This window comes from Pan paniscus, chromosome 5 (genome assembly GCF_029289425.2).
Source record: "Pan paniscus chromosome 5, NHGRI_mPanPan1-v2.0_pri, whole genome shotgun sequence".
In the NCBI taxonomy this organism is placed as follows: Eukaryota; Metazoa; Chordata; class Mammalia; order Primates; family Hominidae; genus Pan; species Pan paniscus.
In genome coordinates, this window is record NC_073254.2 from 43,441,225 (window position 1) to 43,468,989 (window position 27,765).

The following is a 27,765-nucleotide window of genomic DNA, read 5'->3' on the forward strand; positions in this document are numbered from 1 at the left end:
TCTGGACAATATCACCTACACTTTTGCAGTCGGCTCCTATATTGCCTGCATCCAACTCGTGGAAGCAAGAACAGTAGGAAAAGCCAAGGTTACCACATAAAAGAAGATCCTTACATGAGACAAGTGTAAATAAAGCAGCAGCTGAGGTGTGTGTAGAGGAAGAGACAAATGTGAAAATGTAGAAAGTGGATACAGAATTTTTTCCAAGGAGGAAGAGGAATGGTCTGCTCACAACAAGGAACTCTCTACTTACTGCTGCAAAGATATTTTTACTACATTTCATGCATATGCTGGATTTTAACAACCAGAACATTGGTAGAATTGGTGGAGGCTGGAGAGACAGCAGTCACTCCCAACCCTGAGGATGAGTCCTCACCCTGAGGGTGGAGAGAAAATGATTACTCTCTGCCACAGGGCTTAGAATCGTCCAAGCCTGGGTTTCAAATTGCAAGGCCCAAATAGCTTGAGAGAGCTCCAGGTATTTCAGCTCAAAAGAGTCTCCTGGTTCAAGAGAATTCCTGTGAGTTCCTCCACAGGAAAATCAGTCTGTTGTGTGTGACCTGAAAAGTTGCATAAATATTCAAAGGGTCAAAGAAATGGTAAATTCAACCCCATCCCTGACATAAGACGAATACAAACCTCACTGGCTTTCCTAGGTTTGTGTTTTTGATTGAGAATAGGCAGGGAACCCCAGGACCAACTCTTCCTCCTCAGCAGGTGCCTGACCCTGGGACTTCCTGAAACTTCTAGAGCAGTGCTTCACAAACTTTAGCATCAGAGTCACTTGAAGGCTTATTCAAACACAGGAGGCTGAGCCCCATCCATACTCAGCAGTTCTGATTCAATAGACCTAAGGTTGGGCCTGAAATTTATTATTCTGATTGCAGCACCCTAATCCTCCACCCCTTGCTCTCCTATGTAGTGTCCACTGTGGCTAACATGCCACTGTTTGCCTGGAGAGAACCAATGGATACCAGGAAATTAAAGAAGAAAAAGTATGAAACAAAAAGAAAATACATGGCATGTGTGTATTACCTTCCTCCAAAAAATGTGTCTCAAAACAAACATATGATTGGTCTGGAGGCACACACACAGCCAGTCCTCAGCTAAGCAGGTTTCATCAGACAGTATCCCTCCTGGATGCTGGTTATAGATATTCTCACCGGACAAAAGAATCAAGTAAGGTCATGTCAGCCTCATAGAGTGTATCTATCATGCCAGCCTGATAGGCTGGTGGACTAGGAACAAACATCATACTCTCTTGCCTCTCAAAGACACTTTAATTCAACAGGAAATATGTACAGAGAGAACAGCAGTTTTGAAACCATACACCATTGGAAACCATAAAAGGTTTCATGAGTGCATAGGATTTCTTGGGAGTTCCCTCTCTAAAAAAAGCGATGTAATCAGGTGGATCGAGAAAGAACATGAAATGTTTGTTTGTTTTTTCCCAAGGCAGGAAGTGCCCAACACACCTGCGATCTACTTATCTTTTAGTCTGCATGTATTTTGCATTGTGACAGAAAACCTTTTCCTAGTTTTTCATATGGGGCCTCTGTTTGCTCTTACCAGAAGTTCCCAGGCAATATTTTATTGTAAAGAGGAAAATGGAGTGACTGAGGAAATACAGGAATACAAATCAGTCTTATGGAATATCAGTAGGGAATGTTGATCCGTATTGGTTTCTGCTTCTCGCACGTTGAAGGCCTCTAATTCCCCGACAGTCTTCGTGTGGTTGTCCAGCGCCCTGCCACTCCCATCTCAAGCGACTGGAGAGCCACAGCCCTTGTCTCAGTACTGGATCACACTGGTAGCTGTGTTCTCCGCGCAGGTAGACAGGGAGAGACTGGTGGAGAAATCAGTGAACAGAGGCTTTCGCTCTGTTCTTTGGCCCAGAAAACAAAAATAACTTAAAAAAAAATAGATGCCTTCAGGGCGCTTTTCTCCCTTCTCCTTTGTCTTTGCGTCTCATTAATCATAGTACAAAATGGGAGTGAACGCGAGCCGCCTGTGAATGTGCACGCTTTTGTTTGGGTTCAAGAGACCGTGTTGCGATCCCGTTCTTCTTTCCCCCTCATTTCTTGTTTGTCTCCCTTCTGCTGTGGCAATCGCCTTTGGTGATGTCGAGGTTCACAGCATAACCAGTGGAGATAGTTCAAGGCTGAACATTGGGCTACACTTTTACTGTCTATGTGTGCAGAAATAGGATAGAAAAACGTGAGGAGGCAGAAGTCTGTCGCTTGAAAACTACCAGAGCAAAACCGTCGCTTGGAGGTGTCGGGGATCGAACCCGAGGCCTCATACATGCAAAGCATGCGCTCTACCACTGAGCTACACCCCCTTACTATAAGACCCATTTGTAATAATTTTCAGGAGGTAACTTTCATTTCCTGAGACTCCGTGAGCATGCTGGTAGTAGTGGTCAGTATTATGGAGTGCGGAGAGCTGTTCTGAGCAGGAGATACTTGGTACTAATGGGGGCTACAGATTCTTTAGAATACTGTGTAGGACTTGAAACGAAAAACGAAAGATTAGAAAAGTGTCAGATAATAACCACAAGAAGTTTCCATTGTGGCCTCAAGACGTTGAGTTCTTAGGGTCTCCTTCTATTATGCTTGGCAAGAATCAAGTTCTGGTTTTCGTTTCTTTTAATTTCTCCCAGATACGACACAAAGCCATTGAAATTCAGCCTTTTCCTGCCTAAAACGCTTCATAATTGTTGTTTGCTCAATCGGAATATTAAAAATAAGATTTGATGGAGGAAAGCCACAATCAGAAGAAAACCTGACAGCGATGCACTTAGCATTTTTTCATAAGGGTCCTTAGCTGGCGTGGTGTCTTACGCCTGTACTCCCAGCTACTCTAGAGGCTGAGGCACGAGGATCGCTTGAGCTCGGGAGTTAGTTGTTGTAGGGAGCTATGACTGTGCCACTGTCCTCCAGCCTGGGCAACAGAGAGAGAAGGGAAGGGGAGGGGAGGGAAAGGGGGAGAAGAGGGGAGACGAGGGGAGAAGAGGGGAGGTGAGGGGAAGGGATTCATAAGGCGTGAATGAAAAACAGCTATGGGGATGGAGAGAAGGGTTGAATTATGAGAATAAGACCGAAGATAAATACAAACAGGGTTGAAGAATGCTTTAGAAAAACAAACACAAGCAGGTGCAGAAAAGGGGAGAGGTTTTAACAGCTCTTTTAGGAATGAGAGATAGATTGGAAGATGGAGAAGATGAGTTAGTTTGGCTCATACTCAATTTAAAGTATCTGTGGGGCACACTTGTGAGGATGTTACTCAGAGAATTCAGGCAATTAACTCTGTCTCTAGCCTGGGATTTGTAAGCATTAATAGTAGTAGACACATTACATGGAGGATGGATAAAGACTAAAAAGTGTACTTTGAGATATGGAAATTACAAACCTATTCGTGATATTTGTAGTGAACAAACAAGTTCGTTCCTAAAAAGTTCTTGAATCTTGGGACTTATCGTGTGTCCTTTGAATTACATAAGAAGATGAGAAGAAAACCTATTTCTCAGCACCAAATTTCTAGTGACTATTAACTCTTTCTCATTCTGGTTTGCCTATATAAGAGCCTTTGCCAATGTTAATAAAGTAACATTGATGCCTTTCAAAATTGCCAAATTGCAAGTTGTATGTCAGACTTGGCTTTTCAGTTGGCTGATGGGATTTCTAAATAAAAATAGGAAACACTGAGTGATAGATTTCACTGAAGGAGAAACTAGAGAATTGTTATAGACAAAATTGATGTGTATTCATGTGTGTTTGCCTGCCTGACTGTGTCTGCGTGTGTGCATGTAAATGATGGGAAGGATTATCTTGGCTCTTTGATGCTGTAAAAGCAATATTAGGACAGTTTGCAGAAACTCTCCTTCATCTTTATGTTGTGTTACACCCAGAGAAATTTGGCTGTCTACTGGATTCTTGGGAATTCATAATAAGAAGGTTGCCTCATAAAAATGGGAGAATTTTAAATAATTAAATATCTGTAGCTATCTTCAGACTATCTACCAGCAACACGATTGAAACATGTTTTTTGTGTGAAATCTGTAGGATGAGCTCATTTAACATAGCATTCTTCTGAGAAATTAAACATTTAATTTTGAAGACAGAACACCCTGTCATACACACTCAATTTCGAAAACCTAAAAATATGTAAAGTATATGTTTAAATCTGCACTGTCCAATATGGTTACCATTAGCCACACTGGGTATTGAGTACTGAAAATTGCCTAGTCTAAGTTAAGATGTGTTGAAAGTGAGAAATATATACCAGATTTCAAAGATGTAATTTTTTTTTTCATGGAGTCTCGCTCTGTCACCTAACCTGGAGTGCAGTGGTGCAATCTTGGCTCACAGCAACCTCCACCTGTCGGGTTCAATCCATTCTCCTGCCTCAGCCTCCTGAGTAACTGGGACTACAGGCGCGCGCCACCATGCCCGGCAATTTTTCTTTCTTTTTTTTTTTGGTAGAGACAGGGTTTCACCATGCTGGCCAGGCTGGTCCCAAACTCCTGACCTTGTCATCTGCCCTCCTCGGCCTCCCAAAGTGCTGGGATTACAGGCATGGGCCGCCGCACCTGGCCAGATGTAATATCATTTTTTAAACATAAAATGTCTCACTGATAATTTTAAGATTGATTACTTGTTAAAATAATATTTTGGACATGCAAGGTGATTTACATATATTAGTAAAACTGGACATAAAAGATGGAAACAATAGACACTGGGGACTACTAGAGGGGGAGGCGAGAAGGGGAAAGGCTTGAAAAGCTAACTATTGGATACTATGTTCACCACCCAGGTGATGGGATTAATCTCACCCCAACCCCAGCATCATGCACTATACCCATGTAACAAACCTGGACATGTACCCCCTGAATCTAAAATAAAAGTTGAAATTATTATTAGTAGTATTATTATTTTGAGACAGAGTCTTGCTCTGTCTCTCAGGCTAGAGTGCAGTGGCGCTATCTGGGCTCACTGCAAACTCCTCCTCCAGGTTTCAAGTGATTCTCCTATCTCAGACTCCCAAGTAGCTGAAATTACAGGCATGCACCACCACACCCAGCTAATTTTTGTATTTTTATTAGAGACAGGGTTTCACCATATTGGTCAGGTTGGTCTTGAACCCCTGACCTCAGGTGATCCGCCCACCTCGGCCTCCCAAAGGGCTGGGGTTACAGGTATGACCCACCTTGCCTGTCTAAAAGTTGAAATTGTTAAAAAATTATATAAAATAAGTATTGCCTGTTTATTTTTTAAATGTGACTACTAGAAAATTTAAAACTACAGAAGTGGCTCTCATTTAAGATTTGTATTAACTTTTTTAAAAATTCTTTTTATCCCAGAAGCTAAAGCAGAAGACTTGTAGTATCTTTTGATTGGACAGCATTGTCTAGAGACGATGTTATCTATTTAGTTGCTGTTCTGGGAGAATCCCAGAGCCAAAGGACATGGAGCATGGTCTGCCAGTAATTAGGTTTCATGCCGCGAGTGGACTTGACTAAATGCATTTCTATGCATGATCTCCTTAGACGTTTGCAACATCCCATTTTACATAATCATTATTAGCCTCATTTTTAAGGTATTGAATGAGAGACGAATCATGCTTAGAATTACCCTAGGCGTTTCATTTCAACAAAATGTAAAGGAATCACTACTGTGCTAGGCAAGAAAACATTCAATGCTGCCATTTGTCTAATCAAATGTTTCCTTTTATTTTTTTTTTTCTTTGTTTAAGACAGAGTCTTGCTCTTGTTGCCTAGGGTGGAGTGCAATGTTGCGATCTCGGCTCACTGCAACCTCCGCTTCCCGGGTTCAAGGGATTCTCCTGCCTCAGCCTCTCGAGTAGCTGGGATTACAGGCATCCACCACCACACCCAGCTAATTTATTATTATTATTATTATTATTATTATTTTGTATTTTTAGTAGTGACAGGGTATCACCATGTTGGCCAGGCAGGTCTTAAACTTCTGATCTCAGGTGATCTACCCGCCTCGGCCTCCCAAAGTGCTGAGATTACAGACGTGAGCCACCACGCCCAGCCTATCAAATATTTCTTAATGAAATAAAACACAGGCTTCTGAGTTGAGAAAGCCTCAGTGACTTAAAGGGTAAAGTATCTGATTCCTAGTTCCTGTACAGTCAATGTCCCCACCCTGAGGTTGGTCTCTCATTTGGTATCAATTTTCCTTTCACAATTTGATGCAGTTCTGATGTTGGAGTACTGTAGTTTATTGTCTCCTCATACAGTATGCAGGTGTTAGGGGAAAATAACACTGAAAATGAAACACCAATTTGAAAGAAGAAAAGATATTAAAAATGACCAAAAAAAATCAGACAAAAAAAAACAGGACAAAAAAGGCCCATTATCCCAACACAAAATTTCAAGAGAGGAGTTGAAGTAAAAAAAAGGAAAATGGGGCACATCCACCTGAGTCTTGACAGAATAATTAATTTAGAAATACTTATTTTTGACCGGACGCAGTGGCTCACATCTATAATCCCAGCACTTTGGGAGGCCGAGGCAGGTGGATCATGAGGTCAGGAGTTGGAGACCAGGCTGGCCAACATGGTGAAATCCCGTCTTTACTAAAAATACAAAAATTAGTCAGGCATGGTGGTGGACACCTGTAATCCCAGCTGCTTGGGAGGCTGCAGCAGGAGAATTGCTTGTGCCGGGGAGGCGGAGGTTGCAGTGAGCTGAGATCGTTCCACTGCACTCTAGCATGGGTAACATAGCAAGATTCTGTCTCAAAAAAAAAAAAAAAGAAAAAGAAAAGAAAAGAAAAAAGAAAGAAAGACTTGTTTTTGTTCTTTCCTGGATACCAATGAGGAAATAACTTAAGATTTGGAAATTCTAGACAAGGTTTCCAGGCTAAAGAAATGTCCTGTCAGTAAGAAACTTAAAAATATTCCTGTAATTAGGCCTGGTGCGGTGGTTCCCACCTGAAATCCCAGCACGTTGGGAGGCAGAAGCGGGCAGGTTGCTTGAGCCCAGGATTTCAAGAACAGCTGGGGGAACATGGTGAAACCCAGTTTCTACAAAAAAAATACAAAAGAGAGAGAGAGAAAGCCAGGCTTGTTGTTGCATTTCTGTAGTCTCAGCTACCCAGGAGGCTGACATGGGAGGATCGCTTGAGTCCAGGGAGGCTGAGGCTGCAGTGAGCTGTGATCATACCACTGCACTCCAGCATGGGTGACAGAGTGAGACCCTGCCTCAAAAAAACAAAACAGGGCCGGGCGCGGTGGTTCACACTGTAATCCCAGCACTTTGGGAGGCCGAGGTGGGTGGATCGAGACCATCCCGGTTAACATGGTGAAACCCCGTCTCTACTAAAAATACAAAAAATTAGCTGGGCGTGGTGGCGGGCGCCTGTAGTCCCAGCTACTCGGGAGCCTGAGGCAGGAGAATGGCGTGGACCCGGGAGGCGGCCCTTGCAGTGAGCCGAGATCGTGCCACTGCACTACAGCCTGGGCGACAGAACGAGACTCCGTCTCAAAAAAAAGAAAGTTATTTTCCCAGCAGTTTAACTGCAGAGCTATGGAGTTGACTCAAGATACAAACCGAGGTATTTCTTTCTTTTTTTTTTTTTTTTTGAGACGGAGTCTCGCTCTGTCACCCAGGCTGGATTGCAGTGGTGCGATCTCAGCTCACTGCAAGCTCCGCCTCCCGGGTTCACGCCATTCTCCTGCCTCAGCCTCCTGAGTAGCTGAGACTACAGGCGCCCGCCACCGCGCCCGACTAATTTTTTTGTATTTTTTGTAGAGACGGGGGTTTCACCGTGGTCTCGATCTCCTGACCTCGTGATCCACCCGCTTCGGCCTCCCAAAGTGCTGGGATTACAGGCCTGAGCCACTGCGCCCGGCCAAAACGAGGTTTTTGGAATTGCAAAATGTTTCTTGAATATACCACTACCACATATATACACTCATACAGCATAATAGTTCTTCTACAGGTTTCTTCATAGTTCTTGTGATTTAAAACACCCCTGCCCAACACACATAAATAACATCAAATCAGAAATGAATTGTAATTGCCACAGTCTATAGCATATTGGAATTTCTTAGGTTTTAAAATTAGTAACTTTCTAGATTTAAGATTTTAAATAATTTATATACCGTCAGTTAACACTTCATGGAAGACTTTAGTGGAGAGAGTGATACAAATAGACATACATATATATATACATTACCTTTATGCAATTTTCAAAAAGCAAAAAATGGGAGTTATATATAGACCTCTGGGATTGGTGTGCAAGTGTTGTATAAAGGAAAGACAATTATGCAACAACCAAAAGGTATCTGCCGAAACCCGGGATTGAACCAGGGACCTTTAGATCTTCAGTCTAACGCTCTCCCAACTGAGCTATTTCGGCTACTCTGGAGCTGTCTTGTTGGTCATTTCTTCAAAATATAAAAACTGCAATTTGTAAGGTCAGTGTATCTTCCAACGCCTAATTCGGTTGTCTTCAATATCACCCGTCATTCACTTACCTCCCCCCAATCCAAAAATATAAATTCTGCTGTAATTTATGTGTGAAAATAGGATCCAATTTTCCCCGGCAAAAGACGGGAAAGAAAAGACGAGACGGCCGGGCACGGTGGCTCACGCCTGTAATCTCAGCATTTTGCGAGGCCGTGGAGGGTGGATCACTTGAGGTCAGGAGTTCAAGACCAGCCTGGCCAACATGGTGAAACCCCTTCTTTACAAGAAATATAAAAATTCGCCAGGAGAGGTGGCGCACGCCTGTAGTTCCAGCTACTTCGGAGGCTGAGGCAGGAGAATCGCTTGAACCAGGGAATTCGAGGTTGCAGTGAGCCGAGATCGCTCCACTGCACTCCAGCCTGGGCGACAGCGAGACTCTGTCTCTAAAAAAAAAAAAAAAGGCGAGGAATAGGTCAAATCAGGAAGATGCTCCCATGCTTGGTCACCTTGGAAACACCGCTCAGAAAACTAAAGGAAACTATCTAAAACTAAAATGAAATTATCTAGACTTTTCCTTTTCTCTCCTTTTGGCTCTTTTTTGTTTTGTTTTCTGTCTTGCTCTTCAATGACATGGCAAAAAGGAACAGAAGATTATTGAACACGTTAACCTGGTAGTAGGTTTATAGCTTCCGACTGAAGAAATCCTGAGCGAGCCAATTTTTTTTCTCTGTTTCCTTCCTTTTACTGATCTAGTGCTAACACATCCACCTTAGGTGGTACAGAGAGCCAGGGGTGGAAAAGGCAAGCATATGTTTATTTTAGTGTGACCACGCAATATATATATATATATATATATATATATATATATATATATATACACACACATATAAATATGAAATATATATAAATTAAAAATGTAAATATATTATGTTGATATAGATATTATATATAATATAAAATATACATGTATCTCTCTCTATATATATATATAGAGAGAGAGAGAGAGAGAAGATTCCAGCGAGTGAGAGAGAGAGAGAGAGAGACAGGGTCCCACTCTGCCAGCCTGGAGTGCAGTGGCAATCTCCTCTCATTGCAACTTTCGCCTCCCGGCTCAATCCGTTCTCCCACCTCAGCCTAGAAATTCTTATATCACTTCAAAAGTGTGAAAACATTGGACTCCTCTTGTTAAATAACTTAGAAACAATTTCAGAGTTTACCAAATTTCAGAAACAATCCTCTCTGGAATGAGGAAATAGCTACAGCCAACAACGACTTGCAAATTGAATTTTAATAAAACCGTCCCTATGTCTGGACAGTTTTCAGACTCAGTCTCCTATTCCGAGAGAGTCCAGGCTTTCTGTTTTTAGCCAAAATTTGTTGGGAGGGTCAATTAAAATATTTTTTGAATAATTTCCTCAAAAATTTTAGATTCTGTTACAGGCTTTTTTCTTTTTTTCTCTCCCTCTTGTAAGGCCCGAACCTCCCCAGACAGGAAACAACATTCCTCCAGGTTTATCCCCGCCGCCTGACGTCTCTCCCCATCTGGACGCAGCCTCAGCCTATGCTGCAGAAAACGTTTGAAGTTGAGCATATAGAGAAGGAAAAAAAAAAAAAAGGAAAGTGATGTGGAAATTAAAACAGTGGCTACATATAAATCTCAGCACAGTGCTTAAAATGTGTGTAAATGGTTCTAGGAGTGCACTGCACTATTGTGAAAAGTTCATTCAGAAGTAAACGGGAGGGAAGGTGGAGAGGAGCCGAGGGCCAGCTGGCGGAGTGAGGGAAGAGGCGGGGTGCGGTGAAGTGGAGAAAGAAACATAAAAAGGGAGAGGGGTAGAGGACAAGGAAAAGCATCCTCAAGATTATTAGGATTTGGATGGACGGGATGTTAGAGTGAGTCTAAGCACTCACCTCTCCGTCGCTTCTTCTGGATATGAGGGAAGAGAGGTAGGGAGGTAGGCTAGACCAAGAAAGGGACCTGGTTCGTTTCGTCCAGACTGCCACGGCTGCGAGAGCGCCTCGCCGCTCTTTCCATCGCTCGACAGACAGGCTAGGCTCTTTGGAGGAGCACGTGATGTTGCGTTTTATGTTTGCGGGTTCGGGAACCGCTGATACTGATAGCTTCTGAGGGAGCTGCAGGGATTTCCCGATTTCCTGAGTGTCTGTGTTGAGAGTTAAAAGCGGAATCTGCCGACAGCTTCGAGACTGAGCAGGACAGTGGAAACGTCTAATTTTATTAGGCTTGAAATGCAAAAGATGAGAAAGAAAGTTTCCGTTTGTTTGCTCCACATGTTTCCTTTAGAATGAAGCCGATTGAAAGTCAACTTCACCCTGAAGAAATTCCTCCTGGCGTTTGCAATGAGCTTCTTTACTCCTCAAGTCCAGCTCTTGGCTCAAAAGGGCTCTGCAGGTTGGTACAAAGGCTGCGGAAAGGCGAAGTCGCGGTACAATCGGTGTTAACTACATGTGCAGCCACCGTCTTCTTAGTCTTATTACAGGTGCAGAGGTAATATAGGTGAATCCCTCACAAGTTGAGTGGGTTGACCTCAAAATTGACTTTAGCGATGGCTTGTGACCACCTGGTAGGTGGTGGACCATTACAGCGTTTGGAAAATGAGTAAAAGAAAGGATGCATACGGAAGCCCCACTCGCTTGCTTGGCTTCTGCAGATGCAGAGAGAGGTCGCTTTTCTGCCTTCTGGGTGTTGAGTAACTTAATTTTTTATGTTTTGTTTAAATGAAATAGAGCTGAAAATAGAAGACGATTTCCTTTTAACGAGATAGTATTGAGATGCTTGCAGAGTATCCCCGCGTGGATTCTGCTTAGCTCTGTGATACCAGCATCAGAAACTGTGCAAAGAGCTCTAATCTGGAGGTGTGGGTTGTTCAGTAGCTTAGAAAGAGGTTATTCCTGGAGAATAAGTGCAGCAGGTAGAAAAGGATCCATTGGGATTGGGAGAATAAAAGTTCATTCATTATTTTTATTGATGGAAAACAAAGAAATGAGCTTTACCCTATACTGATCTTGGTTCCTGGAGTTCCGAGTGCTTGCATCTCAGGGCAGAAACTTCCTTAGAGGACCCAGAGAAGTATGTTCCCCCTACCAAATGTCAGCTGAAGTGACTGTGATCTTTTTCTCATTTGTCATTATATTTGCCATGTATTGTATTCTTGTAGTTAAATAGTTTACATTAAGTTTTAGAGTTTGTGGGTTTCTAATGGAAAAAGTGACCACCAGCACATCAGGTCCTCAGCCACCGGCAGTGAAATCTTTTAGTGAAAGCTTGTAGGGCTTCTGCAACCTGGGTTAGAAGAAGAAACACAAGGCCAAGCATGGTAGCACACGCCTGTAATCCCAGCACTTTGGAAGGCTGAGGTGGGCAGATCACCTGAGGTCGGGAGTTCTAGACTAGCCTGACCAACAGGGAGAAACCCCCATCTCTACTAAAAATACAAAATTAGCGAGGCATGGTGGTGCATGCTTGTAATCCCAGCTACTCAGGAGACTGAGGCAGGAGAATCACTTGAATCCGGGAGGCAGAGGTTGTGGTGAGCCAAGATTGTGCTATTGCACTCCAGCCTGGGCAACAAGAGTGAAACTCTGTCTCAAACAAACAAACAAACACCACACACAGGAAAGGACTTGCGCCACGTGGTTCTATGGTTTCTGATTATTTCATTTACAACTAGAAATAGGCTGGATGGCCAGGAGTAGTACTTGCTTCCATAGTGCGTGGTTCACCTTAGTGACCGCTGGGACTGCTTAGAAAGATGGATAATCTTAAGCAGCAAATAACCTTAAGTGAATGAACACGAATTACCTCTCTGTATGAGAGAGAGATGTAGAGGTCAACCCAAATATCTTGACAAGGCAGGACATTCTGGACAGCTGGGGAAGGTCATGGAGCTCTTCTTACAGTGCCACGGGGAAGAAAATGGACCTCTGGAGGTACTGGGAAATCAGCCCAAGACCTCGTGCATGATAAGTACACACTCTACCACTGAGCTATACCCCCTCATACCTCCTGTGTATTTGGAAAACTGGTGACCACCATTATCTGAGTATGTGCTCTATGTCATAAAGACAATTACCATGTGTTTCCAATTCCACTGTTTATGATTTCCCTATATCTAAGTGCCCCCTCTCTTAGGCACGGTTACATCACGAAAAGGTACGTTAACAGTAAAAAGAAAAACACTGTTCCTGATTTGGGATCAGCAAATCTATTTCCAAATAGAGCATTTCAAAAGTATAACATAACCACATTGAAAATTCAGGAAAGAATTTACCTAAGAAAATGGTTTATACATTGTTCTCATTGTAAAAAGAAAAAGAACAGCAAGCATATCTTAAACTCTATGTATCAGGAATATTTTCTGTAATGCTAAGGCAATAGCAATTCTGATATTTTGTGTGAATTTTAGGATTGGAAAAATGAGCGTGTGTGCGCCTGTATGTTGTTGGAACCAGGCTCTCACTGTGGGAAAGGAGGAAGGTAAAGAATAGTCCTATTGGTGATGATGGGAATTAGAGGCATCAGTATGAAATTATACACTTAATTGTAAAATTTCTCCACAGATCTCTCTGCTAATTGGGCCTAGAAGAAATGATACCTCAGATGCAATGAGCAAAGATAATTCTATATATTGATTTTCAAATACCACTCCCTACTAAAAGGAACCAGCGATACTGATAGAAAGTAGCTACTGGTGTCAACTACACTGACTCCAGGACTGTGCCAGGGAAACTACAAGATGAACCTAAGATATCTTGCTGTGCCAGAATGTAGGTGCTCAGAATTGATGGGTATGATTTAAAAGGACACAGAAGCCAGCTTGAAATGGATCTCAATGGCCAAATCTGACACATTTTGAGCATTAATGATGACAATAAGTGATTATCAATCTTGGGAACTTAAACACATAAATATGGAAGATGGGAAGATTTTCCTTACAGTTGTGTGTCAAGTGATAAATGTGGAAGTAAGGATAAAATTAGAAAATCCTCATTTGGGCTGGGCGTGGTGGCTCACGTCTGTAATTCCAGCACTTTGGGAGGCCGAGGCAGGGGGATCACCTGAGGTTGGGAGTTTGAGACCAGCCTGACCAACATGGAGAAACCCCGTCTCTATTAAAAATACAAAACTGTGGTGAGCCGAGATCACACCATTGCACTCCAGCCTGGGCAAGAAGAGCGAAATTCTATCTCAAAAAATAATAATAATAATAATAATAAATAATGAGAAAAACTGACATCACATGCCTCTTGGTGTGATAGAGGGTAACATGATTTCTGTGACATTTCCATGACCTGAATGTAACCATGACTACACAAATCAAGAAACATTCCACAAAACCACTGGCATATGCTCTTCAAAAACATATTCATGAAAGACAAGAAGATTAAGAATCTGTTCCAAAGTGAAGGAGACTGAAAAGTCAAGACAACTAGATTCATATGTGATTCTGAAATGGCACCTAGTTTGGGAGAGAAATTCCTATAAAAGATTTTATTGATACAATTAAAATTTTTATAGACTGTATATTAGAGAATACTATTTTATCAATGTTAAGTTCTCTAAATTTGATAATTGTGCTGTGGTAAGAAATTGACCTTGTTCTTAGGAAATACACATTGAAGTATTTAGGAATAAAAAGATATAATGTCTGAAAATCATTATCAAATAGTTTAGAGAAATAATTTTTGTCATATGTACATATAAATATATATACACACACACATACACACACACACATATATATTCCACTGTTGCTAATTGGTTGTTGAGGTGAGGAAGAGGCAAGACCATGTTCTGAAATAATGTCAAGATTTGGACGATATGTGTTTCTCAAATGGTTCCCATTCCATTTTAAATGTTGCTAGGCTGAGACAAAGATACAAATTCCCCAATTTATATTAGAATTTAGCAGGTAGTTTATTTTGTTTTGTTTTGAGACAGAGTTTTGCTCTTGTTGCCCAGGCTGGAGTGCGATGGGAGGATCTTGGCTCACTGCAAACTCTGCCACCTGGGTTCAAGCAATTCTCCTGCCTCAGACTCCCAAGTACCTGGGATTACAGGTGTGTGCCACCACGCCCGACTAATTTTGTATTTTTAGTAGAGATGGGGGTTCACCATGTTGGTCAGGATGGTCTCAAACCCCCAACCTGAGGTGATCTGCCCGCCTCGGCCTCCCAAAGTGTTGGGATTACAAGCATGAGCCACTGTGAGCAGCCAACTCCTTTATAATCTTATAAGACCACCGTAGGATATGTGGTCTGTGGTTTACTAAAATGTCAACATGTAGCACATTACTGCACTCATATCAGATTTTTGGCCTCCAGAAGTGTGAAAGAATAAATTTCTGTTGTTATAAGCCATCTAATTTGAGATAATTTGTTACAGCAGCCATAGGAAACTAATCAATGACAAGCTTATTCTACTCTGCCAACTGCCTTGAGTGGTTTTGAGGCTCATGAAGTCTAAATAACGTAACATTTAAATTAACATCTTGGCAAAATTCAACAGCCCTTCATGCTAAAAACTCTCAATAAACTAGGTATTGATGTGATGTATCTCAAAATAAAAAGAGCTATTTATGAAAAACCCACAGCCAATATCATATTGAATGGGCAAAAACTGGAAGCATTCCCTTTGAAAACTGGCACAAGACAGGGATGCCCTCTCTCATCACTCCTATTCAACATAGTGTTGGAAGTTCTGGCCAGGGCAATCAGGCAAGAGAAACAAATAAAGGGTATTCAGTTAGGAAAAGAGGAAGTCAAATTGTCCCTGTTTGCAGATGACATGATTGTATATTTAGAAAACCTCATCATCTCAGCCCAAAATCTCCTTAAGCTGATAAGCAACTTCAGCAAAGTCTCAGGATACAAAATCAATGTGCAAAAATCACAAGCATTCCTATACACCAGTAACAGACAGAGAGCCAAATCATGAGGGAACTCACATTCCCAATTGCTACAAAGAGAATAAAATACCTGGGAATCCAACTTACAAGGGATGTGAAGGACCTCCTCAAGGAGAATTACAAACCACTGCTCAACAAAATAAATGAGGACACAAACAAATGGAAGAACATTCCATGCTCATGTATAGGAAGAATCAATATCATGAAAATGGCCATACTGCCCAAGGTAATTTATAGATTCAGTGCGATCCCCATCAAGCTACCAATGACTTTCTTCACAGAATTGGAGAAAAACTATTTTAAAGTTCATATGGAACCAAAAAAGAGCCTGCATTGCCAAGACAATCCTAAGCCAAAAGAACAAAGCTGGAGACATCATGCTACCTGACTTCAAACTATACTATATGGCTACAGTAACCGAAACAGCATGGTACTGGTACCAAAACAGAGATATAGACCAATGGAACAGAATAGAGCCCTCAGAAATAATACCACACGTCTACAACCATTTGATCTTTGACAAACCTGACAAAAACAAGAAATGGGGAAAGGATTCCCTATTTAATAAATGGTGCTGAGAAAACTGGCTAGCCATATGTAGAAAGCTGAAACTGGATCCCTTCATTACACCTTATACAAAAATTAATTCAAGATGGATTAAAGACTTAAATGTTAGACCTAAAACCATAAAAACCCTAGAACAAAACCTAGGCAATACCATTCAGGACATAGGCATGGGCAAGGACTTCATGTCTAAAACACCAAAAGCAAGGGCAACAAAAGCCAAAATAGACAAATGGGATCTAATTAAACCAAAGAGCTTCTGCACAGCAAAAGAAACCACCATCAGAGCGAACAGGCAACCTACAGAATGGGAGAAAATTTTTGCAACCTACCCATCTGACGAAGGGCTAATATCTAGAATCTACAAAGAACTTAAACAAATTTACAAGAAAAAATCAAACAACCCCATCAAACCCCATCAAAAAGTGGGCAAAGGATATGAACAGACACTTCTCAAAAGAAGACATTTATGCAGCCAACGGACACATGAAAAAATGCTCATCATCACTGGCCATCAGAGAAATGCAAATCAAAACCACAATGAGATTCCATCTCACACCAGTTAGGATGGCAATCATTAAAAAGTCAGGAAACAACAGGTGCTGGAGAGGATGTGGAGAAATAGGAACACTTTTACACTGTTGGTGGGACTGTAAACTAGTTCAACCATTGTGGAAGACAGTGTGGCGATTCCTCAAGGATCTAGAACTAGAAATACCATTTGACCCAGCCATCCCATTACTGGGTATAAACCCAAAGGATTATAAATCATGCTGCTATAAAGACACATGCACATGTATGTTTATTGTGGCACTATTCACAATAGCAAAGACTTGGAACCAACCCAAATGTGCCTTCTATATGTAAGGCACATGTCCATCAATGATAGACTGAATTTAGCAAACGTGGCACATATACACCATGGAATACTATGCAGCCATAAAAAAGGATGAGTTCATGTCCTTTGTAGGGACATAGATGAAGCTGGGAACCATCATTCTGAACAAACTATCACAAGGACAGAAAACCAAACACTGCACGTTCTCACTCATAGGTGGGAATTGAACAATGAGAACACTTGAACACAGGGTGGGGAACATCACACACCGGGGCCTGTCGCGGGGTGGGGTGATAGGGGAGGGATAGCATTAGGAGAAATACCTAATGTAAATGAGGAGTTAATGGGTGCAGCACACCAACATGGCACATGTATACATATGTAACAAACCTGCACGTTGTGCACAGGTACCCTAGAACTTAAAGTATAATGATTAAAAAAAAATCTTAAAAAAAAAAAGAGGCCGGGCGCGGTGGCTCACGCCTGTAATCCCAGCACTTTGGGAGGTCAAGACAGGCGGATCACGAGGTCAGGAGATCGAGGCCATCCTGGCTAATACGGTGAAACCCGGTCTCTACTAAAAATACAAAAAAAAAAAAAAAAAAAAAAATTAGCCAGGCATAGTGGCAGGCGCCTGTAGTCCCAGCTACTCAGGAGGCTGAGGCCGGAGAATGGTGTGAACCCAGGAGGCGGAGCTTGCAGTGAGCCGAGATCACGCCACTGCACTCCAGCCTGGGCGACTGAGTGAGACTCCATCTCTAAAAAAAAAAAAAAAAAAAAAAAAAAACAACACAGAAATTAATGTCTTGGGGTCACGTGTTTACTTCTCATGTGACAGGCAACGAAAAGAGAGTAGGACACCTGAATGTGCTTTGTACTAAGGAGTGGTATTAAGAACTCGGAAACTGACCGTTGGAGGTGCTCGGGAGCTGAACCTGAGGCCTCCTATATGTAAGGCACACGTTTTATCACTGAACTACATCTCCTCATGCCAAGAGATATTTGTGTCGTCCTCCAAGTACTATTGCAGTATATGAAAACAATAAAAATATGGAAATAAAAAATAACTTAAAAATTAAAAAGGTGGCCGGGCACGGTAGCTCACGCTTGTAATCGCAGCAGTTTGGAAGTTGGAGGCGGTCAGATCATTTAAGGTCAGAAGTTCGAGGCCAGCCGAGCCAACAAGGTGAAACCCTGTCTCTACTAAAAATACAAAAATTAGCCGGGCGTGATGGCACGTGCCTGTAACCCCAGCTGCTCAGAGGTTGAGGCAGGAGAATCTCTTGAACCTGGGAGGTGGAGGCTGCAGTGAGCGGAGATGGCGCCACTGCACTCCAGCCTTGGGGACAGAGTGAGACTCTGTCTCAAAAAACAAACAAAAACCCAAAAACCCTAAAAAGGTATTTCTCCAATCTAAAGATGCAAAAAATTAAATAAAATGAAAAATAAAGGAATATCTCGTTATATTCTGTGGGTCTCCATTCCTGTGTTCATTGTTTTAGCACTAAGTGTTGGGTTTAGAAGCAGGATTTGTGACCATTTTAAGTTGGAAGACCCCCAGCTGTGGGGGATATTGAAGTTTTGGCAAATAAAGCTTGAAATGGAACACAGAATACTGGAAACTTGCGTTAGAAAACTGACCAGCTTTTTCCTGAATAAAGCACTTCTGCTATTGCTGTTTGCTTCACAGGAATGGTAAGAGCACAACTTTGATGAGAAAACCCCAGGTGAGAATAAAAACCACATGCAACCTGTTATTCATTGCCAAGGGGTTCTTGATTGTACTACAGCATGAAGGCAACTGAGGAGGTTCATGGAGTAGTCCAGAATAATGTTCAAGACATGAAATAAATAGCAGATTCAAGGATGGAGAAAAACTTTGAAATTTTGAAAGCACATTCATAGGTAGCTAGACACAGGATTCAAAGACTTATTGGATTTATAGAGCAAGCCAGAAAGTGAGGAATCCATAAAAGAGAGCCTCAACAAACAGGAGGAAAAAAAGCAGAATAGAGAGGCTTATTGTTCTTTGAAGGAATGGACAAGATATTAGGAGGAGGAGGTGAGTTTGTTTGGGAACGTGTTGAACTTACCATATTCTTCCGTAGGATCCTGCCCATTGGTGAAACACAGTGAACTTAGCCCAGTGCTCTGATCTGAATACGTGGAGGTGGGAGTGAGTAGAAGGCACCAATAGAGTGTGAGTACAATGAGAACTCAAAGTGTCCTTTGAGATATGAAGATCAGAAACTTACTTACTGATAGTTGTGAAAAGCAAAAAAATGAACTTCTTCCTAGCTGATCTTCAACCCTGGAATTCACACTGGTTGTCACCATGGCCTTGAAACTTTCACAAAAGACCCAGAAAGTCTCATTTCCTGGCTAGTTTCCCAGTAGGTGTTATCTTTTCTCGTTCATCTTCATTCTCATTCTCCTTATGTATGACTTTACCTATATTGGTAAGCATATTGCTGAGCCCCTTTCGAGGTTGGGAACACCTTATGGTTTGGCAGAATTTCTCTCTGTTGGCTCATAGGGATAGCGGAATAGGTAAGAGGAAACATAATGGCAGGTTTCACTGAAATTGGGTATTTAAGTGTCACCCGCAAAACTCTACAAGCTCTGGTGTGTGTGTGCGCGCGCGCGCGCGCGTGAAAGTGCTGGGAGGATGTGAGGAAAATTATCTAGGCTGTTTTGGCCGGGCGCGGTGGCTCATGGCTGTAATCCCAACACTTTGGGAGGCCGAGGCGGGCGGATCACGAGGTCAGGAGATCGAGACCATCCTGGCTAACACGGTGAAACCCCGTCTCTACTTAAAAAACAAAAAACAAAAAATTAGCCAGGTGTAGTGGAGGGCGCCTGTAGTCCCAGCTACTCGGGAGGCTGAGGCAGGAGAATGGCGTGAACCCAGGAGGCGGTGCTTGCAGTGAGCCGAGATCGCGCCACTGCACTCCAGCCTGGGCGACAGAGCAAGACTCTGTCTCAAAAAAAAAGAAAGAAAGAAAGAAAGAAAGAAAGAAAATTATCTAGACTGTTTGATGGTGTGAAAGTTGTTTCCAGAGTCATCATGTAATTATTCTCTAACTTGCACCTGAAGAAACCAAGATACCAGTTAGATTACCAGAAGTTCCCCACAAGGAGGTGTTTCTTTTTTTTTTTTTTTTCTGTTTGCCCCAAAGTACAGAGAACACTGTGAGAATTGTTTAAATTTCTGTAAGCATTCAGAAATATCTATGCATGGGGAGACATAGGATGAGTTCCAAATATATGAGATTTTTCTGATGAACCAACCATTTATCTCAGGAGATAGAACTCATTCATACTCAATTACTCTGCTCAGGGAGCCTGCAGACATGCGAATGACATCTCTAGACAATCTACAACCAGAGAGAAGATTGTAATTGGTTGAGTACTGTTTTCTTAAAGTTGACAAAAAGGTGGAGTAATAGTTTTCATGTAAGGAGCTCTTATATGATAACCTAGAAATTGAATTCACACTCTATATTCTTTGGGATTTACATCTTGATTTGTTGACAGGGAGAGGGAGGTTTGATTACACTGTTGTAAGTCTCCCACCTTGATTGAATATTAAAAAAGAATTCCTGAACTAGGCAGTAAAGGGTTAAATAATCTTTTTTCTTCGATTAAATATGTCTTTGAAAAGAATAAAACTCTACCTTTTGAGTCAGATTGACTACATGGCCTGATGGATTGTGTCTGCTTCCATATCACTGTGCAGCCAATGGTCCTGCCCACCTGCCGCTTCCCACACATTCACCCAGGGTCTCACACATGGCCACGTCCTCATTCCTCTCAGAAGTCCTTAATTTTTTTTTTTTTTTTGAGATGGAGTCTCATTGTGTCACCCAGGCTGGAGTGCAGTGGCATGATCTTGGCTCACTGCAACCTCCGCCTCCGAGGTTCAAGCAATTCTCCTGCCTCAGCCTCCCAAGTAGCAGTGATTACAGGTGCTCGCCACCATGCCCAGCTGATTTTTGAAAGAGGTCCTTAATTTCTCTGTGGAGAAAAATTTTTTAAAAATATGATCTCATTGAAGTATACAACCCCAAAATAAAATATAGTTGAATTTCCAAAGTTCATCTACAATGTACCTTAAAATGATTCACTATTGTCCTAGGCCAAAGATAGGCACTGTTTGCTCTCAAAGAAGTACTTCTATCTGTCATATGTCATTTGTTTTCATTGTCCCAAGATGTTTTTGAAATCTCCATCCTATATTTTCTATAGCTTTCTTATATTAAACTCTTGGTTTTTGCATCCTATCCATTTCTACCTTAAATTACAGAGGTGGACTTCCTTAAAGAAGTCTATTGTGGGGAGCAGAAAAAAATATTTCCATTTGGGCCTGAGCCCTAGCATAAAGCAATGGTAATAATTCATGATATTTTTTCCTCATGCTTTTACTATATTCCTTTGCAAATTGATTCCCATGATTGAAGTCTGTGAATAATTTTTTTCTGCCACAGTGAGTATAAGTGGCAAAGAGACATTGTGGAACTGTACTTTGAAAATGAGAGAAGAGAGAGAAAAAATGTCAACAGAACAGAAAATTATCTATTTCCCACATCAAGAAAGTCTGGGTCCTCAGTACTAGCTCTGAATCTTTCTTTAAAGAAGTAAACTGAAACCCAAGACATCTTAATCTGAGAAAGAATGACTTTTGGAACTTATTTTCTCCATTGAAAATTTCCTAATCACTTCACAGGGACAGAGGTGGCCTGATATTATATCGGAAACCAAGGATTTTCCAATTCTTGCGATGTCCTTCAGCTCACACTTTCATTAGGGTTAGCAAAGGGTTTTGGATCTTTAAAATCTATCACAGAGCTTAGAATACAAAGTGGTGTTAATACAAAAGTTCTTGAAGATTTGGTGGTAGCTGATGAGAAGAGGGCTGTGTATTCTGGAATGATTACAAGGTTTTATTCTATTTAAAATGTTTCAGAGCAAGGATACAAACTTCCCAGTTTACATTAGAAGTTAGCACAGCCTTTATTGCAAAACTTGCGAAAAAGAAAATAAAGGCCGGGAGTGGTGGCTCATGCCTGTAATCCCAGCACTTTGCGAGGCGGGCGGATCATGAGGTCAGGAGTTCGAGACCAGCCTGGCCAATATGGTGAAACCCCCGTCCCTAAAAAAAATATAAAAAATTAGCCGGGCGCGGTGGCGCGCGCTTGTTGTCCCAGTTACTCGGGATGCTGAGGCAGGAGAATCGCTTGAACCCGGGAGGCGGAGGTTGCAGTGAGCCGAGATCGCGCCACTGCACTCCAACCTGGACGACAGAGTGACACTCCATCTCAAGAAAAAAAAAAAAAAGAAAATGAAAACTTCACATCATATTCAATCATGAATAGTAATTCAAAAAATATTAATAAGTACAATATTGCCAGAGAGGCAAGGAACAGAGTCAATGATTAGAACACAAAAATGATTCAGCAATATAAATATATATTTTTTGCAATTATGTTTTCTGTTAGAATAGAAAATTGGGGGAAAAAACACAGCCGCGTATTTATACTATACACCCTTACTCCATCCACGTCAAAGCACGTCATATTGCTTCTTAAATGTGCGAAAGAATCTCTTGTGGATCTTGTTAAATTGCTACTTCTGGTTCAGTACGTCTGAGGTGAAGCTGAGATTTCGCTCTTCTAACAAGCTCTCCGGTGCCACCAACTCTTGTGTGGACCAAGAGTCTGAAAAATATCCTTACGATAGAGGGCGCACCTGTCTTAGGTAAAATTACTTCTGTAACGTCATCTAAGGGAAGTCAAATTATCCGGCAGGAGTGAAGACAGAATAAAACTGGAAATCAGTCCGTGAACTTTGAGATCTTCAGCAGAGCATGCTTCCCAATGGAGCTATTTCGGCAGAAGTGTGACGCCTCTACATTCATTGATGAAAATAACTTTCTCAATTTCCCAGTTTGGAAGGCTTTGCGTTTCTCAGGGCTCAGCCTGCGATGGATCATGGCTAAACAAGGACCAGAAAAAAAATAAAGGAAATCGGCCGGGAGCGGTGGTGGCTCATTCCTGTAATCCCAGCACTTTGGGAGGCCGAGGCGGGAGGATCACGAGGTCAGGAGATCGCGACCATCCTGGCTAACACGGTGAAACCCTGTCTCTACCAAATAATAGAAAAAAATAGCCGGGCGTGGTGACGGGCGCCTGTAGTCCCAGCTACTCGGGAGGCTGAGGCAGAAGAATGGCGTAAACCCGGGAGGCGGAGCTTGCAGTGAGCCAAGATCGTGCCACTGGGCGACAGAGCGAGAGACTCCGTCTCAAAAAAAAAAAAAAAGTAATAAAGAAAATTGTCTGAGAGCTTACGTTTTTCTTTTATTAAATATTTCCACATTTATCTTTTATTTCCTACTTTTTAAATAACAATACTCCAAAGGTTAATGAGCTCGTCAATTTGGCGACGCCATTGAAGTTTTGGAATCCGGAGCCGTCTTTGTCTTCCAGCTCCATCTTTTCCACCTTTTGCTTAGGCAGCCCCCCGAGTCGTGTCAAGGCTGAGGAGTAGAAATGGAACAGCAGTAATATTAATGGCAAAACCGTTGTGAAATAGGGTTACTTTCTGTTTAAGCAAGGAAAATAAAGTAAAGCAATGGGAAAAAAATTAAAAGCAAAAGAAATGGAGGTGCCGGGGATTGAACCCGGGGCCTCGTGCATGCTAAGCACGCGCTCTACCACTGAGCTACACCCCCGTGCTGAAACGGTCGTCTCGAGAGTATATTCAAGATCAGAACCTGACCCTTTTGCTAGGTTTCAGAACCATTAGTTGTAACCAGCCAAGGTCTATTTTATTTAGTTATTTCTGATATCTTAAATTTAGGTTTTGCGTCCCTCTTTGCTGACAGCTGAGCAAACCGCATTCTACACCGAAGGCCCTCTATTGACGGCCCTGGGATTTTTCTGCTCGTCAGTCCGGAGTCACTTACCGGGCACCACTAGAAGAACCCGGGATGAAACATTTTCTCCCGTGTCTTGACTCTCTCCTTTCTTTCACCGCTGCTTTAAAGGGCTGCCAGAAAGCCACAAAGTACAAAGCGAGGCATTTAGAGACCATAGTAGATGCAGGTGGCGAGGGAAGACAGGTGGAGAAACGCAGACGGGTTCGTGTCGGTGCAGCCACTGCTTTGGACCCGAGCCTCCGTCCCGCCGGCGGCCGGGGTGCTGAGCCCAGCGAGGCGCGGACTGGGGAGCGAGGAAGAGGAGCACGCGCCAGATCGCGCCCCCTTTCGGGCAGAATCCGCTCCCGGTCCGGTCCCGATTGGCAGAAAACGATACGAGGGCGGTATACACTCAACACGCGCATGAACGATTCATCAAGCCCTCCGTGTGCCGGGTCTGGCTCACCAACCTCATCCTCTGAGCTCTGGGCTTCTGCCTCCCAGCCCAAGGAACCCACAGGGTCTCAGCCAACACTGGGAGAGTAGCTTAAATGGGCAGAAAGACAAGATAAGGGGATGTGGTGAATAACAGAATTATCCAATCCTATTATCAGCCAATCTGAGATTAAAGGGACGTCCATCATACTTGAATACTTCATTTAAAAAAAACAGTTTGCAGAGGGTCGCATACAAGAAGAATAAAGTGGTTTTTTTTTTTTTTCATAAAAATGTGGATTCAGGAGCATTACCGGAAATAATCAAGGAACGAGGAAGAGTGTGGTGAGAGAGTTCGGGTCCGGTATACCTCTCTCTCCGCACCACATTCTTTTGTAGTACCTGTGAAACATTCATGAAAACGGACCACAGAAGAAAACCTCAGTAAGTTCCAAAGTATAGAAATAACACAAACATCATTCTCTGACCATCATGCAATAAAACTAGAAATTGATAAAATAAAAAATAAAAGTCACGTCCACCTGAAAATTTTAAAGCATGCTATAATACAACTCGAGTCAAGAAGGAAATACAAATTTTAATTACATAATTTCTTGAAAAGGACAAAAGTGCAAATGTGACATAGAATCTGTGAGATAGAGCTAAAGCATTTATCAGAAGGAAATTTATTTCCTCACATACCTATATCGATAACAACAAAAAATAACAAATGAATCAAACACAGCTCAAGATGCTACTAAATGAACAACAAAATAAACCAAAAGAATGAGGAAGGAAGGGTTGTAAGGACAAATTCAGAGAATGAGTTAGAAACAAAGTATAACTAATAAAGATACAAAAAAGCTGGATATTTGAAAGTCAACAAAATAGACAAACCTCTAGCCAACAAAGAGAAAATAAGTGCAAATACACAAAATTAGAACTGGAGGAAATAATCATCAACACAGAAGACCTTTTTTGAAATCATCAGAGATAACATAACACAACTAGCAAATAACTGGCAAACTTAGTGGATTTTTTAGACAAATGTAGCATACTCAAACTAACCCTTGTAGAGACAGAAAGTCTAAACAGACCAGTTAAGAAAAATAGTTTAACAGGCATACTCAATAAAAAGGGCACCAAGCTCAAATACTTTCATAAAGAAATCCTACCAAACTGTCAAATATCAAAAAATCATGATGCTACTTAAATTATTCGAAGCATAGACACTAGCACTTTATAAAGTTAGTATAACATTGATCACAAACATTTCAGTTTGCACTAAAAATGAAAACTACAGGTCAATTTCACATACGAAATATATGAAATGTAATGCCTAAATCTTAAATAAAATTTATAGCAAACAGAATCCAATAGCACATTTAAAACAGTAATACAGGATGTCCAAGTAGGGTTTATTCCAGGAGTGTAAAGATCACTCATTATTAGGAAAGATATTAATATAATCCATTGTAATTGGAACTGGAGGTCATTATGTTAAATAAAGTAAGCGAGAAACAGAAAGACAAATTTCACATCTTTTCAGTCATATGTGGGAGTTTAAAAAGTTGATCTCATGGAGGTAGAGAGTAGAATCATAGATACCAGGGTCAGGGAAGGGTGTGTGCATTGGAGCTGCGTACAAAGGCAGGTTGGTCAATGTGTACAAACATATAATTAGATAGAAGGTATAGGTTCTTTTTTTTTTTTTTTGAGTTGGAGTCTGGCTGTCTTGCCCAGGCTGGAGTGCAGTGGTACCATCCCAGCTCACTGCAACCTCCACCTCCCAGGTTCAAGTGATTCTCCTGCCTCAGTCTCCTGAGCAGCTGGGATTACAGGTGCCTGCCACCACAGCCAGCCTCTAATGTTGATAGTAGAGTAGGGGGACTATAGTTAGCAACAATGTATTGTATATTTCAAAGTAGCTAGAAGAGATAACCTGAAACCAACACATAGAAATGATAAATACTCAAAGTGATGGATACCCCAAATACCCTGACTTTACTCATAATAAGTGAAAGACATACTAAATTAGATTGGATAGCATACTTTGTTGTCAAGGTTGCCGAGAAATTAGTCTTTTCATAGAGTACTGGTGGGAATGGAAAATGGTATAATTCCAAGGGCAGAAAATTTGCAGTATCTAGAAAAAATGTATAATTATTTACCCTTTAACCCACAAATTCCACTTCTAAAAAGCTATCCCTAATATATACTATCAAAATAAAAAGGGCCAGGCACAGTGGCTTACGCCTGTAATCTCAACACTTTGGAAGGCCAAGGCTGGCAAATCACTTGAGGCCAAAAGTTTGAGACCAGCCTGGTCAACACGGTGAAACCCTGCCTCTACTAAAAATACAAAAAGTAGTCAGGTGTAGTGGCGGGCACTTGTAATTGCAGCTCCTCAAGAGGCTGAGGCAGGAGAATTGCTTGAATCCCAGGAGGCAGAGGTTGCAGTGAGCCAAGATGTCACCACAGCACTCCAGCCTGGGTGAGAGAGCAAAACTCCATCTCAAATAATAATAATAATAATAAATACTAAATAAATAAAAAGGAAAACAGATGCATGACTATTCATCACAACTCTATTTGTAAAGCAAAAGAAGGAAACAATCCAGGCCGGGTGCGGTGGCTCATGCCTGTAATCCCAGCACTTTGGGAGGCTGAGGCAGGTGGATCACCAGGTCAGGAGATCGAGACCATCCTGGCTAACATGATGAAACCCCGTCTCTATTAAAATACAAAAAATTAGCTGGGTGTGGCGGCACGTGCCTGTAGCCCCAGCTACTAGGGAGGCTGGGGCCAAGATCATGCCACTGCACTCTAGCCTGGGAGACAGAGCGAGACTCCATCTCAAAAAAAAAAAAAAAAAAAGGAAACAATCCAAATGTCTGACAAAAGGGTCAATTTGAGAAAACTATGGTACATCAATATAATGTCACTGTAAAAAGGAATACGAAATGATCAGCTTCAATCTCTCCTTCCCCTATGAAGAAGGGCATATATGTATTTGAACTTCACTGGGACACTGCGTAATCACTCTCCTACAATTACCCCATGCTTATGTATGTTAAATAAATTTTGTATGTCTTTTTCTTTTATTAATCTGCCTTTGTCACTTCATTTTCAGCAAATTTCAGTGGGCAGAGAGGAAGCTTTTCCGCCACCCCTACATAGTTAATACTCTACCTTGAGCATGGCACACAGAGAATACTAAGGTGCTAATAGCTCTTACTGCGGCTTGTGAGGCAGTGGCTTCAAAACAGGAAATACAAGCCAAGAGGATTTCAGAGTACTGCACTCCATCCACTGAGTGTTCAGCATCTAGAACTTTTCTTCCACAAAGAGAAACATGCAATTGTTACCACCTCTAGCTCCAGAGTCCTAGCTCAGAGATTTTTCCTATAGAAAGAAGTGAGCCAGCCGAGCATGGTGGCTCATGTCTGTAATCCCAGCACTTTGGGAGGCCAAGGCGGGCAGATCACCTGAGGTCAGGAGTTTGAGACCAGCCTGGCCAACATGGCGAAAACCCATCTCTACTAAAAATACAAAAAAAATAGCTGGGCCTGGTGGTGTGTGCCTGTAATTCCAGCTACTATGGAGGCTGAGGAAGGAGAATCGCTTGAACCCAGGAGGTGGA

The 27,765-nt window shown here is 41.9% G+C and overlaps 3 non-coding genes across 3 annotated transcripts; all 3 read right to left on the minus strand.

The window, feature by feature from the left end:
* Positions 1 to 2,269: 2,269 nt before the first annotated feature.
* TRNAA-UGC (transfer RNA alanine (anticodon UGC)) lies at positions 2,270 to 2,341 on the minus strand. Its single transcript has one exon. It is a non-coding gene; the product is annotated as a tRNA-Ala (tRNA).
* A 5,979-nt stretch (positions 2,342 to 8,320) lies between these two features.
* Positions 8,321 to 8,393, minus strand: TRNAF-GAA (transfer RNA phenylalanine (anticodon GAA)). The gene has a single exon. It is a non-coding gene; the product is annotated as a tRNA-Phe (tRNA).
* A 15,036-nt stretch (positions 8,394 to 23,429) lies between these two features.
* On the minus strand, positions 23,430 to 23,501 carry TRNAA-AGC (transfer RNA alanine (anticodon AGC)). The gene has a single exon. It is a non-coding gene; the product is annotated as a tRNA-Ala (tRNA).
* Positions 23,502 to 27,765: the final 4,264 nt, after the last annotated feature.